Here is an 18716-nt window from a genome sequence, read left to right as displayed (position 1 = left end):
TTACACGTGTCTGGAACACAGTATATGCATAGACATTATGTGACCAATGAGCTCTAGTTGTTAGTTTCTGATTCAGGATTTCCAGTTCCATATCTGAGAGTAGAGCAGGTCAAAATAACACAAACTTAGTTTATATATGAGTATATTTGTTGCCCCAGTGCCAGATTGAATAGATTTGGTCACTTAACTGTGCTCTTAGTCGTGAACAATCTATAACGTATATTTTTTTTTACAATTTGCCTGTTTGCCATAGGGTCAACCGCTTATAATTTCTCTATTAAAGAATTATAAGCAACTGCCTTACCTCAATCGTTGTATTCCTTGCTCTCAGTTTCCACAAATTTGGGACACTCATACATTTGGATATACAGCAATAAATAATATATAGCATTACTGACAATGAATAGTTGCTGTTTTTACTTCTCACAAGAAACCTGTATTTTCAGACAGCTATGTTCTCACCATTTCAGTCTTTGACGAAATAGCATATTAAATCTTATCATCAACATACAGTTTTTGCGAGTCAGCTGTGACTTCCAAATTCAGGTAAACATATTCCTACAACACCATCTCATGTCACTGATTATCAATTGCTTATTGATGACCAGCAAATTTCACAGCAGCAGCTCAAATTTTAATGGCTACGTTTTTGTTAATTACATTGTCACATCTGGAAATCTGGCATCTACAGCGGGTGTTTAGCCCTAAATGTGGACCCTAGCAAACTTCAGCCACTTGCTGAACACACACAGTGTAAAAATTCCTTTGCAGACCTGTCTCTCCTAAATTCTTTCACAAAATATTTGAACACAGAATACGAAACCACATTACTGACAATTTCCCTTCAAATGGCTGGTAATGCCTCAACTACCAGCAAAAGAATTCTTCTGGCCACACATCTCAGACTTCATTTTTGTTAGATGAGCATCAATGAGGAAGAAATATAAACACAGCTGTCATTGATCTCGGTGTAAAACTAATCACTTTGTGACCAACTGAAATGGTGACTATAGGTTTAATTTGTTAGGTTAAACTAGTTGATCTGTCTTCTTGGGTGGACTTCAAGGCAAACTATACTACAAAAATTTAGCTCCTGTATCCTCGTGGTACTGATGGACTGCTAATCATTCTGCTACGAAATCAATGGTTATTTATACCAGATAGCAGCCCACTTGTTGTGCCAATGTGCCAGTCATGGCCCCATACTCAGTAACACAACTGAAGCCCCAATGATGAAGAGCTAAGAAGATAATAGCCATTAGGGTTCATATGGAGGCATGCAGACTGTCGTTTTTTCTCACTCTATTTGCAAGTGGAACAGGAAAGGGAATTACTAGTAGTGGGACAGGGTCTCTCTGCCACGCACCATTTCAGTTGCTTGCGGAGTATGTATGTAGATGTAGGTATACATGTAGATTCTCTCTGGATGCTCGTTTCAGAGTAAGTGGATTTTCATTATTGTAGCTCCATTTCATACGAGAGAATGCATATGTGTCTGAGAAACATGGGGTGTGACTAAGGACCATGAAACTCATGTATTATTTTAAAAGTTTATTAATACAATAACCAAAATATGAATCTGTATAGAATTTGTAATACTGATGTGAGACATCATTAATGTACAGACAGAAAATTATTCTATATAAAAGTTATCAGCTTTTTCGTAATTAAATGATTCAAAATAGCCTAAGACAATCAAATTTGTTTTGAATTTTCCTTGAACTGAAAAGTAATCTGGTATAAAACAATAACACAAAAAGCTCTACACTGCTATGTCCATATGTTGAATATCAACATGGCATAAATTAAGAGTATGAACTAAGAATGTAAATTGACTTAGTAAAATTTGACTGCAACAAACTAGAACTGAGAAATCAAAGTCTCAAATTAATACATTGTCTTTTTTGTACTAGAGCCTCTAACTCAAAACAAAAGTAATCACCAGAATAAATATTCAGTCTTATTTTGCCACTATGTTCCTGTAATGGAACTGCCGTCACATTTCAGAAATATCTAAAGTGTACCACATCTCAAAAACTCCATCCTAAAGGCAATAAATATAATGATATATTTAGATCATAGCATATAAGAAGAATTAAAGTTGTCTTAAACATACTGCCCCAACAAATTAAAAATTTACAAGAAATGGAAAACAGACTACCTTCCTGGTTACAGAATTTTAGGGCATGCACAATTCCACTTGAGTTTTTCCTAAATCTATGCAGACTTCACAGTACAGACACAGTGCATAATACATTTTGTTCTGTCACAAGTATTCTGTTAAAGAATAAGAAAAGACATACTCAAATAACTGAGAATTCTGAGATGTGAGTTGTATCTTGGTCTTTCACTTTCAGGTACAGTAGTGTGAACATTGTCACAACTAAATCCTTATTTTCAGTATTAGAGAATGATTAGAATATGACTAATGACTAGATTAGTTGGTCAGAAACAACAAAAATAAATTTAATTCGTTTCTGCAGTCAAACTAACAAAGAAAAGGCCAAAAATTTACAGCAAAAGTGGGAGATACGCCAATCTTAGCAATGTAAGAACTGAAAGACAACAGAACCAGTAGGTACTGATGGTAGTGCTACAGAATTAGTGTTTGAATAGTACTGCAAACTGTATCACAATTTCAAATTGTATGATGACAAGAATAATGATACACAAAAAGTAAAAACTTCTCAAGTTCTTTTAAGGTGAAAACTTGATAGATACAATGAGTTACTGATATATGCTGTGCTATTTACATATGTAATACAGATTTTAGGTCCACCAGATAAGGTTTGCCATTTCGAAGTTTCGTTTAATTTTATGAATACAAGGTGAAAAATAAGTTTCTTCCAATAATACGTTAGGGTACCTCACACAGAACACGTGTGAGAAAAATATAGTTTTCATCTTTAGAGACTGAATTGCTTGTGAATTAAACTAAAAAAAAGAATAACAAACAACAAAGGATACGAAAAACGCTTGCAATAGTGATCAATGAAAATTTCATTATGAAATAACACGCTATTGGCAGCTGTTCTTTAGCAGTTTGGCTAAGAGGCTCTGTTCTCATTCTAGAAACAAAGACACTTGTCTCGAAAAATGTTTGAAAGTGACTAGAATCCACATATCCACTAAACATTAATGTTTCTGTGTGTTTCTGTTTGAGTTATACCTTACATTCAAAATCTTGAAATTAACTGAACAAAATATTATGGTTAACGTAATGCCAAAGGGGACAACAAGATATTTTAATTCTCTTAATGAGTACTACAACAATCAAATCTTCATTAGACGAATAATTTAATTGAGAAGGCTGTAATGGCAGAAGGCAAACTACTTGATTCTCATTTTTATCACCTGACTTTTTGCAGTGATATAAAATAACAGTTTAGGACAAAACCATATACATGTATTGCAATTAGCTTTCTAAACAACAGATTATGATGTGAATAAACAAAATAAGCATATTACAGTTCTTTACTCAAAGTAGCAAGTACATATGTCAGTTCCAGCAACTTTGTAAATGAAGATATCTTTCATGCTTGTGTTTTGTCTGAACAAATGACAAGCTGAGTTCCATTACTTTCATGAAAATAATATTCTTGAGTCACAACATGTCCTATCCATGAGACTCTCACGTAAAAAATTTACATTAACTGATGCCCAGTTTGTGAAGTCTATCAACTGTCACAGCTACAAACATTTTTTTATATACAGCTTAGTTACAAATTGTCATTTCAGCTGCAAACTAAAACGATTCCCCACTTTCATGGAAGGTAAATGAGAATCCTGAAAGTCCAGCTGTGAAAGGTACAACCTCTTCTGGAATGCCGCAACAGTATCACAGAAAACCACCTTTAATATCCTGGAACAACAAATGTTGACAACTTACTGAAACATACATTTAGGGAAAAGGAAGAATGAAGTATTAGCTTCTCATTTTTGGAGAAATTTTCTTATGCTGGTAGTAGCATTAATATGCAGTGGAAAGAACACATTTATGTTTCCAAGACTGTTAATACATTATGTTATCAAAGTTTCACTGAAGTAGTTGTTGAAGTGGAGAAGGAAATTTGTTAAATATTCCTGAAATGATGGTCTAATTAATGATTTTTTTTCCTAAGCTTTGAAACATGTTGTCACATGAAATCTAACTTACATTGTAACTGAATTGATTCTGTCGTTTAAACTATATCTTAAGTTCTATATTTGTTAGGTGTTTACTGAATGAATATCGAATTAAATGATTTTATTTCTTTTTCTGTAAAGTTAGTGCCAAATTAAATTTAGGTGGCATTATAATACGTGTGTGTATTTCCATTTAAATTCAAACCTTCCAAGATGTTAACAATATTCACCATCAGGAGCTAACTGATGCCAGACTCAATGTTTGTCTCTTACACAGTGTCTACCGCTTATATCGACCACTCCAAATAACTTTTTGACTGGAAGGAAAATAAAAAATGCATCAGGCAAATGTTGTTTGTGTACCAGGGGTATACTAGCCAGTATAACTGCCTTTCTTCCAGGTTTTTTCATTATAAAGATATGGACAGCAGTACATCTTTTTTAAATAGCACTTCCATTCCTCAATACCTGTTCAAAAACATAGCACTGTAAATCACTAATGTAAACTCTTAAATGATATGTTATCTACAGTAAAAACAATCCTTGAGATAAACGGCATCATAGTTACTTTTCTCTTGTTGTGGTTAAAGGTAGGTGTAGGAACTGACTGAATAACTCGTGGGCATTTTCCTTGTGTTCTCATTTGTTTACTGTTAGCTCCAGAAAGTGAATGAGTTACATTACCCCAGGTTGCACCACTGTATGCTGGTAAAGAAGAGTCAAAGTCAATTTTGTGTTAAGTTCTTAATAACCTCATATTTACATTAACGATAGGCTATGATACGTTTTTGAACAGGTCTTGAGAAGAGGAACTGGATTACCAAAAAATATGTAGTGCTGTTTAAAAAAGTATTACTGCTGTTCATATATTCATAACAGACAAGCATCAGGTAAGGCAATCATATTGGTTAATGTCCCCCTGGTGGATAAACTGTAGTTGCTTGTTCCTTTTTATTTTGCATCTGGACAAAATGTTATTTGGGGTTGTCAACATAAACAAGACATTCTGTACAGTAGTGGGCTGGCTTACCCCAAATGGTCCACTACTGTGTAAGAGATATCCATTGGTCATGCAGTTCCTGATGAAGGAAGTGGTAAATATCTTCAAAGGCTCAAGTCCAGCTCAAACCTAATTAGCTCAAAAACTGAAAACAATTAGCAGAGATAAAAATGATGGCATCAGCATACTTTATGTGTGTGGCATTTTATCTATTTTCACTTAACTTTTTTCAATAAAATTATTTTAAATAAAATTGCGCTAATATTAATCTGTTTTATTGATTTCATTTAACTGAATTACATCAGTAAATATAACAATTAAAATTAGTAATTTCAATGGAATATAAAACAATTGAAAAATGTTAGCTATGAAAAAGTTCTTAATTTTTAAAATGATTTAAATTTAATTTCCCAATTTTAAATTTTTTAAATTTTCAATTTCATTCATTTTTTAAAATCTAATAAAATTTCCTCACCCCTCCCCTGTGGGTTTGGGGTTTACAACATGCCCAACGTATCTGTGCCTTTTGTAAGAGGCAACTAAAAGGAATCTCCTATTTTTTGGCCTAATTAGTCATGGTCCCCATTTACGTTTTAACATCCACCTGTCAAACTTCTACAGAAGTGTGGGCTATTTGGGAAAGGACACCTTATGTGGTGCATCATGTATCCATTGTGCCCTGAGACCTTCTGTAATGGAATTGTAATTTCACCCTTCGTCTACCCTTTTGGGCAAGGATGTCTTATGGGGTGCAAACTTTACAGCTATTGTGCGATGTCATCTCCTGCACCCATGATAATACTGGATCATTTTTCACACAATATCCAGCACAGTAGTCAGTTCATCATGGGAAGATCGTCATGTATCCTCTTGGTTGTAGCCCCCTGCCCACACAAGGATCACACTGCAAACACCATACATATGTCAAGGATTAGATGCCCATCTTTTTAGGGGATCTGACTCCCAGCAACGGCCATTGTGCCAGGTGGACTATTTCTCTGGCTGAGTGGTGTCTGTGGGGAGAGCCTCTGATCAGACTGGTGGCATCAGGGCAGATGACCCTCAATGAAGCGGACCAAGTCATATTTTGATGCAACCAAATGTCCCAAGCAGTCTCAGAAAGGCAAGGTAGACTTTAATGCAGAGAAGTACAACTCCAAATCGTTCCTCTCCCTCGCTACACTGTTATCACCTCAATATTTAGTTTGGAGAAGAGCTGATGGGGACTCCTTTCTGGCTACAAAGCCTCTTTTTCTTGTAGAACACCTGGAAGATACGTTTGGGGAAGCGGTGGTGCAGTCCAAAATGCGGAATGGGTCAGTCTTGATTCAGACTGCATCTCCAGCCAAATTATGGGTGTTGCTCACCTGTGACAAGCTGGGTGATATCCCCGTTTTGGTCGCTACCCATAAATGCCTGAACATGGTCCAGCGGATTACTTTTCATCGAGACCTCCTGCTGTAGTCCGACGACGAGCTACGCGCCAATTTAGAAAGCCATAGTGTTCACTTCGTCTGGTGCGTCTATAGGGGAGCTAAAGATAACAGGGTTGGTACCGATGCCTTTATCTTCGCGTTTTAGGAAGATTCGTTACCTGAAAAGTGAAGGTGATAGTATACAAATGTGACCTGAAATCATATATATCTCCCACTATGCGATGCTTTAAGTGGTGTAAATTCAAGCATATGTCTTTTCTGTGCACATACAGTGCCAAATGTAGAGAATGCATCTTCTTCGTCCAAACACTCCATGTGCCTCTCCTACCACCTGTGTCAACTGTGGAGAGCACCACTTCCCCTGATCTCCACAAGACCCTGGACAGGCTGACATATGAAGAGACTAAAAAGAAGTATGACCAGCTGAACCTTGTTTGATTGCTCTACGCTGCCACTACAACGATGCCCTCACTGGTGACAGTAGTCATCTTGTCTATGCCTTCCACATTGGGCCTTCTGGGCTGCCTGACTACTGTACATCCTCCCCACTTGGTGGTTGGGGGCACTTCTTCTTCTGTTGCTTCCAAGGTATCTACTTTGGCAGCAACATCCCCTCCCCAAAAGTTGGGGACATCGGTCCCCTCCCTCCAGCCGGAGAAGCAACAGCCTCCTCTTGCATGGAAGGGGTCCCTTGACTCTCTTTGCTTCAAAGGTCTGCCCCCCATGCAAAGTTTGACACCAGCAAGTGGCTGAAAGAGCCACAAGCTGCTGGACAAAGGGCTTCATGGTCTTCCTCTGAACCTCTAGCTCCTTCAGAGAAGCCCCCCCAGCAAGCTGCTAAAGAGAAGCGAGAGGGCAAACAGGTGAAGAAGAAACCTGCTAGGAAACAAGAAACTCCAGTGGGCCCCACTCCACCTCTCCCTACCACTTCTGCATTCGAGGAAGAGGTGGAGTTTTTAGCATCCACCAAGGACCTAGATGTCGTAGCCTCGGCAGCAGCGATGGTGTCCTTAGTTCCTTCATGCCTTCCAAGGCTACTGACAGCGTCATGTCATCCTTCAGTGTTCGAGCTAGTGCTTCACACAGCTCCCCCCATATCCAAGAGAATGGGTCCTGCAGGGCTCTGTGCTGAGGGTTCCACGCTTTTTAGGACCATTAATGGTCTCACAGTAGCTGTGGGGTCCCCAGTATCACACTTCTTATATGCTGATGACTTTTGTATTTCCTTTTGCTTATCCACTATTGGTGTGGCTGAACATCGACTGCAGGGAGCCATACAAAAGGCGCAGTCATGGGCCTTCACCCACAGCTTTCAGTTTTCAGCCACCAAGACTTGTGTCATGCACTTCTGTCAGCATCGCACGGTTGACTGAAACCCACAATTGTATCTTGTTGACCATCTTCTTAGTGCAGTAAATTTTTATCCCTTTTTAGGACTGGTTTTCGAAGCCCACTTAACTTCCTCATATTCATCAGCTTAAGCAAAAGTACTGGCAGCTTCTTCACATTCTTCACTGCCTGAGACATACTGAGAGGAATGCAGATCACCCTACACTGCTCAAGCTGCGCAAAGCCCTTGTATGGCTCCATCTTGACTATGGGAGCCTGGTATATGGTTTAGCATCGCCCCCTGCATTGCAGACACTGGATCCTATACACCACTGTGAAGTTAGACTTGTGATGGGAGCTTTCCAAACGAGCCCTGTAAACAGTTTATTCGTGGGAGATGGGTTCTTCCATTGCAGATCATATGACAACAACTGCTTGCCACTTATACTGTGCATATTCGTTTCTCACCTAAAAATCCAAATTATTGTCTTCCTTTCCCTAACACGACCATCCATCTCCCACAGTGGCAGCCCAGATTAGGCATTACAATTGCAGTCAATGTCCGATCCGTTCTCACTGAACTCGAGTCTTTCCCTCTGCCACCTCACCTCCACGTCCACTCACGTACACCTCCGTGGTGTGCACCTCGACCACACCTTTTGTCTGGATCTATCACCAGTCCTAGAGAACTGTGGCCCACCACTGACTGTTTCTTTCTGTTCTTGACATGTCACAGGATTCAGAGGTGGTTTACACTGATGGCTTGATGGTTGATGGTCACATTGGGTTCGCTTAAGCTGATGCAGCACACACTGAACAGCGCTCCTTGACAGATGGCATCAGTTTTTTCACTGTAAAGCTTGTAACCATCTCTTGCGCTCTTCAGCACATCCATTGCTGCGCCAGGGAGTCCTTCCTCATTTATAGCGACTCATTGAGCACCTTACAAGCTTGCGACCAGTGCTTTCCTCGACACCCTCTGGTAATGGCTATTCAAGAGTCTGTTTATGTCTTAGAACAAAGTGGATGGTGAGTGGTCTTCGCATGAACACCGTGACACATCAGAATCCCGGGAAATGAACTTGCCAACAGGCTAGCCAAAAAGGCTACTCATAAACTGAGTCTGAATATCGGCATACCGGAATATGATTTTCGCTCGGCATTACATTGCAAAGTTTTTACACTCTGTAATATAAACTGGCATTCCCTCACTTTTTAGACTCCACAGCTCGAAGTACCATAAAATTTTGCCAAGGGGCGACTGACAGATTTTTTCTTTTTTTTAATCTGTACTCTGCAATATTGTTATGTAGCATTTCCAACAGGTTTACATCTACACAGCACTGCAAAAAGCTACTAGGATTGAATACAAATTACTTGCAACAAAAAAAGAGACAGTTTCTTGTGTAGCTTACACCGGAATAAAGGACAATAAATTTCATGACTATTTCAAAATGTGAAAAAATTAACATGGTTGTCTATGAGGCAAAGAAACTGTACAACTGACAGTTTATATTCTACTCCAGGAATAAATATGAAGTCATGTGGGGAGTTAGAACGATAAAACATGGTGTGCTGCCAGTCTAAAATTTTGCATAGAATGGCATTCTATAAATTTAAGATGTAAACACAAATTAAGAAATAACTTCAGGCCCAGAGGAAGTACTAGACAAGTGCCTTGTGATCGAAAAACACTTTCACAGAAGGCAGATCTATAAAATTCTGCTACAGCTGTCATATTTGAAACAAAATATTTAGTTCAAAACTACTGACCTAATTTGCCTACTTATCTTCAAGTCAATGTTTACATATGTTCGTACGTATATAGCATTAAGAGATCTTACAGTGTCATAAAAGGAACAGGACATCAGAGACTACTCCAGCAGCATCGGAATTTCATAAATCATTCTAAAATGCTTCATTCTGCTCTAATTGCACATTTCTATGTCCAGATGGACTATGAAGTACCTGATATTCAGATTGAGATTTTCACTCTGCAGCGGAGTGTGCGCTCACATGAAACTTCCTGGCAGATTAAAACTGTGTGCCCGACCGAGACTCGAACTCGGGACCTTTGCCTTTCGCGGGCAAGTGCTCTACCATCTGAGCTACTGAAGCACGACTCACGCCCGGTACTCACAGCTTTACTTGTGCCAGTATCTCGTCTCCTACCTTCCAAACTTTACAGAAGCTCTCCTGCGAACCTTCTGGTTCTCGTGATACCAATTTTCTTGGAGGTCCATTACTGTATTCTCATGTTTGGTTCTTTATTATGATATAACGTCATTCGTCCCAGAAAATGAAAATTTGCACTTTAAATTGAACGAGGTTAAAAGTAGCCAATAGCGCGGAATGAAACACTTCGTTTCAAATAAACTAACTGCCTCAGCGGAAAAAAAAATTAACTGAAGCAAATTTCTCCATAAAACAGACAGAAATAGCTTCATTAAGACGTTAATGGTTGATTGCTAATAACGTGGAAATAATATAAAATCAGAAAATTGAAACTACTAACTTATTTTGGTCTCTCATGGTTCTGAGAAGGGATATTAATTCACTTGATGGCTCCCGGCCACAGAAATCTGTTTTGTTTTCATTTGGCGTGGGAGCTCTAAACGAAGACACGAAACATATACACGGCTACGGGTCACGTGGGGAAGGACCCCCCCCCCCCCCCCCCGACTATAACTCTGCTTGCTCTGCGCATGCGCGAATCTGGCAGCTTGGGCGCGCTAGGAAAATTTTTCCGGGTAGCTTCTGGCTACTTGCTGCTACTGCTCATACACCAAACAGCCACGCTCCAAGTAGCCAGAAGCGGGAGGAAGGCACTGCTCATACGCGAATTCAGCTCTGCGCATGCGCACGAGCCCGCTGATAACTGCTCATACGAAGCTAGAGTCACTCTGGGGGTAGCTGTTGAACTGAGCAGAGGTAATCGAGGGCGATCTCCGTCTTTGCCGCTAATTTTACGGTGGGATGAGGTATTGTGTGTTACACTGTTAATAATCTGCTCTTTTTTAGGATGGAATTAGCGTGTCTTTATGGCCATTCCTTTTTGAGAAATTTTGCCTGTACTATTAAAGTTTTCAGTTAGGGTTTGTTTTCGAGAGGTGAGCATGGGGGCTCACGTTATCCATTTATAGTGCTGCAGTCAGTTGGTGCCTTCAGCACACGAGAGCAGCAATAGCACAAAAATCGTATAGTTTCACTCTTAGCAGCAGAGTTTTGCAATCTTAAAGTAACCTGGGGCCTCACCCCTCCTGGTTAGCTTAACTTGTGGCCGTAACTGCTGGTGAGTAATTTAGACAACGATTCCGTGCGAAACCTGCTAGGAGATGCATGCGTTTTGTGTGAGTTACTTAAGGTTCTAAGTGTGTGACGTAATTTTTAGGCCAATTCATAAATTTCGTTCACGGAACTTTTGATTCATGATAACCCCCATTTGCAAGCAGTACTTCCTAACTACTTCGGTAAATAATGGGTTGTGCGTGTGAATTATTGTACAGAATGAAAAACAAGAACGAACAGAGGGGTGAGTACAAAGAAATTATCTGTTGGTATTGGTCACCCATGTGGTGTCGAGTTGCACTGCCAGCGAGCTACCAGTTCATTCTTGAAAATTAGATAAGGTGAGGATGCTTCCGTGTGCCGTTAATTGTTAATTTGCGTGTGCCAAATTTCCCAGGATGTTTCATTTTTAAAGAATTTTTTTTATGTTTACGGAAGATGCTTGTGTCCGCTTTGTTCTCCCGTTTTCCCCCCAAGAATCTTTGTTATAATTTTGGCTATTCGGTCCAAGTAGCAACTTGGGGTGTGAATTTCGATCACGATCCAAGCAGACGGACTACAGAGGCAGCAACATAGATCCCTCCTGTTTCCCAGTGCATAATTACAAACGAGACGCCTGATAGTTTAAGCACGTTCAGTGCGAGAGGGTATAGAATGGCTTCCTGCTAATATGGGCGCCTTCAGTGCTAGACAGAAATTGAATTTAATTCGACTTGGCTTTGTTAACTGCAATTATAACATTTGTAAAATTTCTGAGTATATAGATAATAAATGTGTCATATAAATTTGATTTCATGGATTTAGTGATCATAACACTCCCATCCCGTGCAGAGAGCAATGTTGTTGCTGAAATTGGAGTCATGATAAACTGGTGGGAAGGAAAATTATCCGGGGTAGAGAATATAGATCAAGTTAGAGCGTGGTATTTAGTTACTTGCCCACTTGGTTGCTTAAGCCCTCCCCCGCGTTATCCGTTGCGAAATTTTAATATAATGATCATCAAGTCATTCGACTACTGACTTCGGGCTGGCCCCCTTAAATGAATCCTTCCGAGCATTGAACCAAGCGGGTAAGCAGCGTGTATATGAGGTGCCTTGGCACACATACACAGCCGGCACGCTCTAACATAGATTGAATGAAAGAGAGGAAGAGAAATATAATAAGGGAAAATGGTGGTTAACGTTCATCTGACGGACCCTGTGCCAGGATTATTCAACGAACTTTAGGCATCTTTTAGAGAAGCAGACAGAAACATTACTCTACTAATTTTACCTCTCTTCAGGGATTTATTTGTGCATTTATGTATGTCCATGATCTTCGGCGTTGTTTGTAAAGGTTTGTTATTGTTGTCTATCCATACTCAGCTTTGTGTCGCTGTGAAATTTTGGGGGATAATTTTTATTTTTTGTATTCGATTAATGACGAGGTATTAATTTTGGTGGGAAATAATCTAATAACAACAGTTGAGTACATTGTAACCCGCGGAGTGTGTTTACAGGGGTTTAAAATTCGTTGAGTGGCATGAGCATAGTAACTAGGTCGCGAGCAAAAACCTGTACAAATATGGCGGAAGAAAATTCGGGTGAGATGTGCGAAGTGTCTGAGCAGGCAGGAACGAGCGTGCGTAACGTTGAACCGGGTTCCGGCGGTCGTGTTTGGAGGCAGTGGCAGCAGCTACCCCGCCCGCGCCGCAGGCTGGGGCAGGCGTTCCGTTATGTGAAGCTGCACAAGGGCAAGCGGACGTGAATGACCGCCGCTCGACTGCAGTCAGCGCGACCACCACCGCAGAACAGGGTACGAATCCCAGCAGTAAAACTCTAGATCGGTTTAGTTCAGCTCTGAATAAACTAATTGAAGGGAATGATAAACTTAATAAACGTTTTGACCAGCAAAATAAACGTTTTGATGAGCAAAGTACCGTGTTTAATACGCGTTTTGACGAGCAAAATAAACGTTTTGATGAGCAAAGTGCTGCGTTTAATGCAGTGCAGGCTGAAATAAATAAATACTTAGATGAGTTAGATGAGCAAGAACAATTGCTTCACACGAGGTTCGAGGATCAAGAGAAAGCAATCAGTGCACGATTTGAAGAGGTTGGCGGCCGAATTGGTGCCGTAATCGCGGAAAATCTTGTGACAATTGACGCTATGCAAAGTGAGGTGCGCGAAATTCAGAAAAACGTATCTGACCTTAGTGAATGCATAAAGGTCCGAGTAGCTGCACTTGAACACGACGTCTCGGATAAGGAGATCGGAGTCACTAACAGAAATCTAATGAAAGACGTAATAAATGAAACCTATAGATAGTCTGCGCGGATAAGAAAAGTGCAATCCGCACCGCATCCGCAAGCTCCTAATCCGCAACCGCAAGTTCCTTACCAGCATCCGCATTAATTTAAGTTTTGAATAAGTAATTAATAGTAATAGACAGTAGTACTTAGAATTATGGTATGTAATGACATAGTTATTGTTAGGGTGCCATTTCTGTGACAACTTAACTACTTTTTATATATGAAGACAGTACCTGTTGTCGAAAGAACAGAATACTGTTGATGACCGTGCAGCTTTTCCCTGGAATAAATGATGACTAACTGAAACCCTCAGCTGCCGACAGATGTTGTTGATATACCTCGATGTGGACAGCTGAAAATGTGTGCCCCGACCGGGACTCGAACCCGCGATCTCCTGCTTACATGGCAGACGCTCTATCCATCTGAGCCACCGACGACACAGACGAATAGCGCGACTGCAGGGACTTATCCCTTGCACGCTTCCCGGCAGCTGAGGGTTTCAGTTAGTCATCATTTATTCCAGGGAAAAGCTGCACGGTCATCAACAGTATTCTGTTCTTTCGAGAACAGGTACTGTCTTCATATACATAGTTAAAGGCTACCCAGCCAGTGACCTTCGTCTGTGCGAATGCGCACAGGTTGCCCAAACTCTTACGGGAATCGCCAAAGCGTGCGCGAGTAATGAGTGGATGGGCAAATGTCTATAAGGTACATTACATATGTAGAATTGTGGACAGTTGGGAATGTGAGTCTCACGGGAAGCGTGCAAGGGATAAGTCCCTGCAGTCGCGCTATTCATCTGTGTCCTCGGTGGCTCAGATGGGTAGAGCGTCTGTCATGTAAGCAGGAGATCCCGGGTTCGAGTCACGGTCTGGTCACACATTTTCAGCTGTCCACGTCGAGGTATATCAACAACACCTGTCGGCAGCTGAGGGTTTCAGTTGGTCATCATTTAACTACTTTTGACTTCTTAAATCACAGGAAATGCTCTATACCTACTCTAAAGCAGACTATTCCAAACAGGAAAGCATTGGCGCTCCGGAGCACACACAATAGCGGCTCGGATCTCGCGAGATTGGAAACGCCATTTGAAAAAATAAAATTCAATGTAATAGTATTAAATGATGAAAATACGTGTATAGAAACAATTATATTTCGCTGCTCTTGTGCCAAGGCAGTTGAAAATGCGATGGTTTAAAACTGTTACTAGCACATTGCATCATTTACCGACAGTTTTTTTCTACTCACTGCTTGGATGTGTCAAATTTTAAAGCTATTCGTGTCAGTTGATGATTATATTATAGCTTACGCGTTCAGTCCTCGTCATTACCAGGTCAAAATATTTACAGTATTAGGCCTACACTGCAAAACGCTGGCGCACCTGCGAAAAAGTTAAACTGCCAGCAATAATCGACGTTGTCTGGAAGAAATAACTCGTCTTCCGAAGAGTGACAACAAAATCAGTGGTTATGGAAATTAGCAGTCCGTTTAGCTTTAGCTGAAAATACGATTGAAATCTCGAACCTCACCTTTTGGCTGATTTATCGAATTAAGACCTAGCGATAAATGAAATGTCTGTTTCATTCTCAACTAAACAAAGTTTTTCACACTTTAAAACATCCTCAACATTGGTCTAAATTACTAAGACAAAATTTGCAGTAGATTTCGCAGTTAATACTTTCAATGTTAAAAAATAATTTTTTTTCTAAGTTTAATGGAACTGCAAACGATTTCAAGATGTCTATATAAAGACCACTGTCCCATAACTTCAAATGTTAGGCACTGTTCCCTGTTAAGTAATACCGAGTTACAGTTAAAATGTTCAATTTTTATGCGCATTTCAGCCCTTATGTTTACTACTTGGCTGGTAAATTAAAAGACACATTATTATTTTGGATGATTTAAATATTTTGTAAGTTTTCAATGTGATCAGAATAATCTTTCACGGACTATCGCAGTCACAGCTTGTTGGTGGTCGTGAGCCGTAGTTTGAAGCCCCACTTGTAATTAATTACAAGGCCCGCCGTGCCACCGCTCCGGCCGGGCTGTTTCACTGTTCACAAAGAGCGACAATGCTCGGCGGCTGCAAATGTTACTGTAGTGCACGCTAAAACTTAGGTAGTCACTTATGAGTCATCATTACCTAGTTTAATAATATTGACGTGTTAGCTGTTACGACGAGTAAAAACTTAAAATTGAGCACTTTAATACGAAAATTACAACAAAACAAATTGCTTGTTAAATATTTCCTTCTTTTACTTAATGCTACTTAAATGTTCTTGTTGGGAATAGTAAAAATACTAACAATATGTCGAGGAAATTCTTTACTATAAATATTACAATAAAAACTCGAGCTTCAGATTAAATATTTTCATCTTCTGCTTGCTTCTGATTCAAATTACGTAAAAGAAAGAATCAGATGAAGAAAAATTGTAACTAATTCAGATAAGCCCAAAAAATAGTCAAGCAAGAGAAGCTGTACAAGTAACTTTTTACTTCGGAAGATTACTATGCAGGAACATGTCATCAATCGTCTGTGGCCTCAAAGACGTGCGTCGGTCCTGCATTATTTGTCCCGCAGTAGAGAAGCTTCTCTCAGATGGCGCACTGGACGCTGGAATGCAGTGCACGAAGTATGCGAGTTTGGAAAGACGCGGATAGATGTTTTCACGTCTATGCCACCAAGCTATCAGGTCGATGCCTTCCGAAAATTGAACTTTATCATTCGTATATCTGAGAATTTCATCTGACGTAAAGTCAAGATCTCTCGTTGATTCATCTTCTGAGGAATCTTCAAATTCATTAAAAAGTGCGTCAGACTTCTGTTTATTTTTATTTTTTTTGCAGGAATTCCAGATGTTGTTTCCTCCTTATCTTTTAACTGTGGACAATTTCTCGCAACATAATTTTTCGCTTCCTTTACAACTTCATCTTTTTCGGCACTGCTAAGAAATTTTAGGTTTTTATATTTTGGATTCAAAAACGTTGCAAGTTTATGGGTTACTGTTATGTCCCATTTGCTGATTAAAATAGATTTGCCTGTACTCTTTAAATTTATCAGAAATGGGCTGTCGCCATCATTTTTTTCAAGGAAGGAGAGAAGTTTTAACTTCCACAACACACATAAATAAAGCGTAGGGGTTTTGGAGGCTTCGAGATCACAAGAAGCTATTTTAAATGGTGTCACAAAGGTTATTATATCTTCCAACATCCTCTTGTCTATAGAATCAATCAAATTATCTTGATTTTTCTCTGACAAAATTGACAGAACTTCAAACCATTGTGAATTAATAGACTCAAACATATCCAATTTACTGTTCCAACGTGTGTCTATATCTCCTTTCAATGACTTCTGAAGGCGATTCTGAAGACCAGATTTTTTGAAGAAAGTTGTGATAGCTCGACAGGAATTTATTAGTCGCTGCACGTCACTCTTCTCATCATTCGCGTCTGCTCGAGTCGTGTACTCCAGCACAGTATTAAGAATGTGTGCTGAGCAAGAGAGCCTCTTGTATTGGCGAAGTGCTGCCACAATATTTGGACCTCTATCCGTAACGAACACGATATTGTTCATAGCACTGAATAAGTCGAACGATCGTAGTATCTTAATTAATTCAAGTTTAATGTTTTCTCCTGTTTTTTTAATCTCACTCTCAAAATTTCTGGTGCACAACACTCGATCCTCAAGTTTCACTTCTTCATAATTAACATAATGTGCAGTCACTCCCATATAATTTATTTTACGGTACGAATCAGTCCTTAAATCTACAGTTAGTGCTCCACCTATATCTCTGAATATATTCTTCATTTCTGCGGAGACAGTTTCACGCAGACGATCGGCCGTTTTCTTCAAATTTCTGGATATGGTGGTTGGATGAGGTAGCAGCTCCTTAGCACTCACTGCACCGTACTTGGCCCCCACATCAATAAGAAACTGTGCCGTCTCGAGAAACCCAGATCCACACGCAACTTCGAATGGTAAAATGTCTTTGCTGACAAGATTGATAAGTTTTTCTGTCGCGGCTGTCTTCAAATTTGGCGGAACTTCAAGAAATTTCACGTCTCTCTTGGTATTTAAATAAGTAATTATGCTACTTTGTCCAGCCTCACACGAATGTCTTAGCAAATTTGAAGTTCCACTTTTGTGTCCAGTGTAGGAATATACTTTTTTACATGCAAAACAAGCCACTATATCTTTTATCTTTTTGTTGCCATCAAATACGTATACGAATTTTTTCCAAATTGGCGATTTCAATTTGTTTTCCTTCACTAATCTAAAATCACCTTTTTTCACTTTACACGAAATTGTATCCATTGATATGGTGTTCATTTGAAGAAAGAACTCTCACTGATATTTGCTACGACGCACGTTGTCACTCGGTCACTACAAAGCGCTAATTGAAGGCAGCGGAAAATTGCAACGGGTACCTGTCTGGTAGACGCTGGGCAGGTTTGCCACCCAGAGAGCACTTCACAGGCCACACAAAAGACACGGTCGCGGAAACAGATTAGGCGCAGGTCTCTTGGGTACAGCTACGTCGGTCGTAGCCAGGGGCTGAGGACAACAGACATACGCTCTACCCGGGTCCTGCAAGATTCCAAGAATGTCAACAGGCTTTAAGTTTTCAACTCACATTGCAACATACGTACTGGGCAGATGCCTTGCTCATTATCTGCAGATGACCCGCGGATATCCGCTCCGGTCGAAATTTTGTCCGCCAAGTAACAAATACCGCGGATATCCGCATCCGCGCAGACCTGTTTCTATAGTGAACAGACGGAACTACTGGAAAAAGTTTGTCAGTAGGTGGCGCAACAAGAGAATCAGACTGGCAAAGTTCTAAGTAGGATGGATGACATATCCAGAGCTGTCGAGGAAATCACATTGCGAGTAGATGCAGAATCCGATCGAACACAGCCGATAGGGATTAGTGACAGCCAAGAGGTGCAATCACTACTCCGATTTAAGCAGGCTCAGTAAGGCATTAATCTTAGGATTCGGGATAATTTAGCAGAACTAATGAAACAGGACAAGGGGCAAAGGACCAGTGCGGTCACTTCGCGGAGCAACAGTGAAGTAAGCATTGCCAATAAAAGACGTCGTACTGAATCAGAAGAAATTAAGGACTTGGAAGAGCGATTATATAGTATTAGATCTCCTGCGGCATCAGACCCAGCAGAACGAACCGAATCCATATACATGAACGAGGAAGAATGTAGGCAGCATTTCATGTCTGTCTTAAAGTAC

This window comes from Schistocerca serialis, chromosome 3 (genome assembly GCF_023864345.2).
Source record: "Schistocerca serialis cubense isolate TAMUIC-IGC-003099 chromosome 3, iqSchSeri2.2, whole genome shotgun sequence".
In the NCBI taxonomy this organism is placed as follows: domain Eukaryota; kingdom Metazoa; phylum Arthropoda; class Insecta; order Orthoptera; family Acrididae; genus Schistocerca; species Schistocerca serialis.
Note: the sequence above shows the minus strand (reverse complement) of the source record.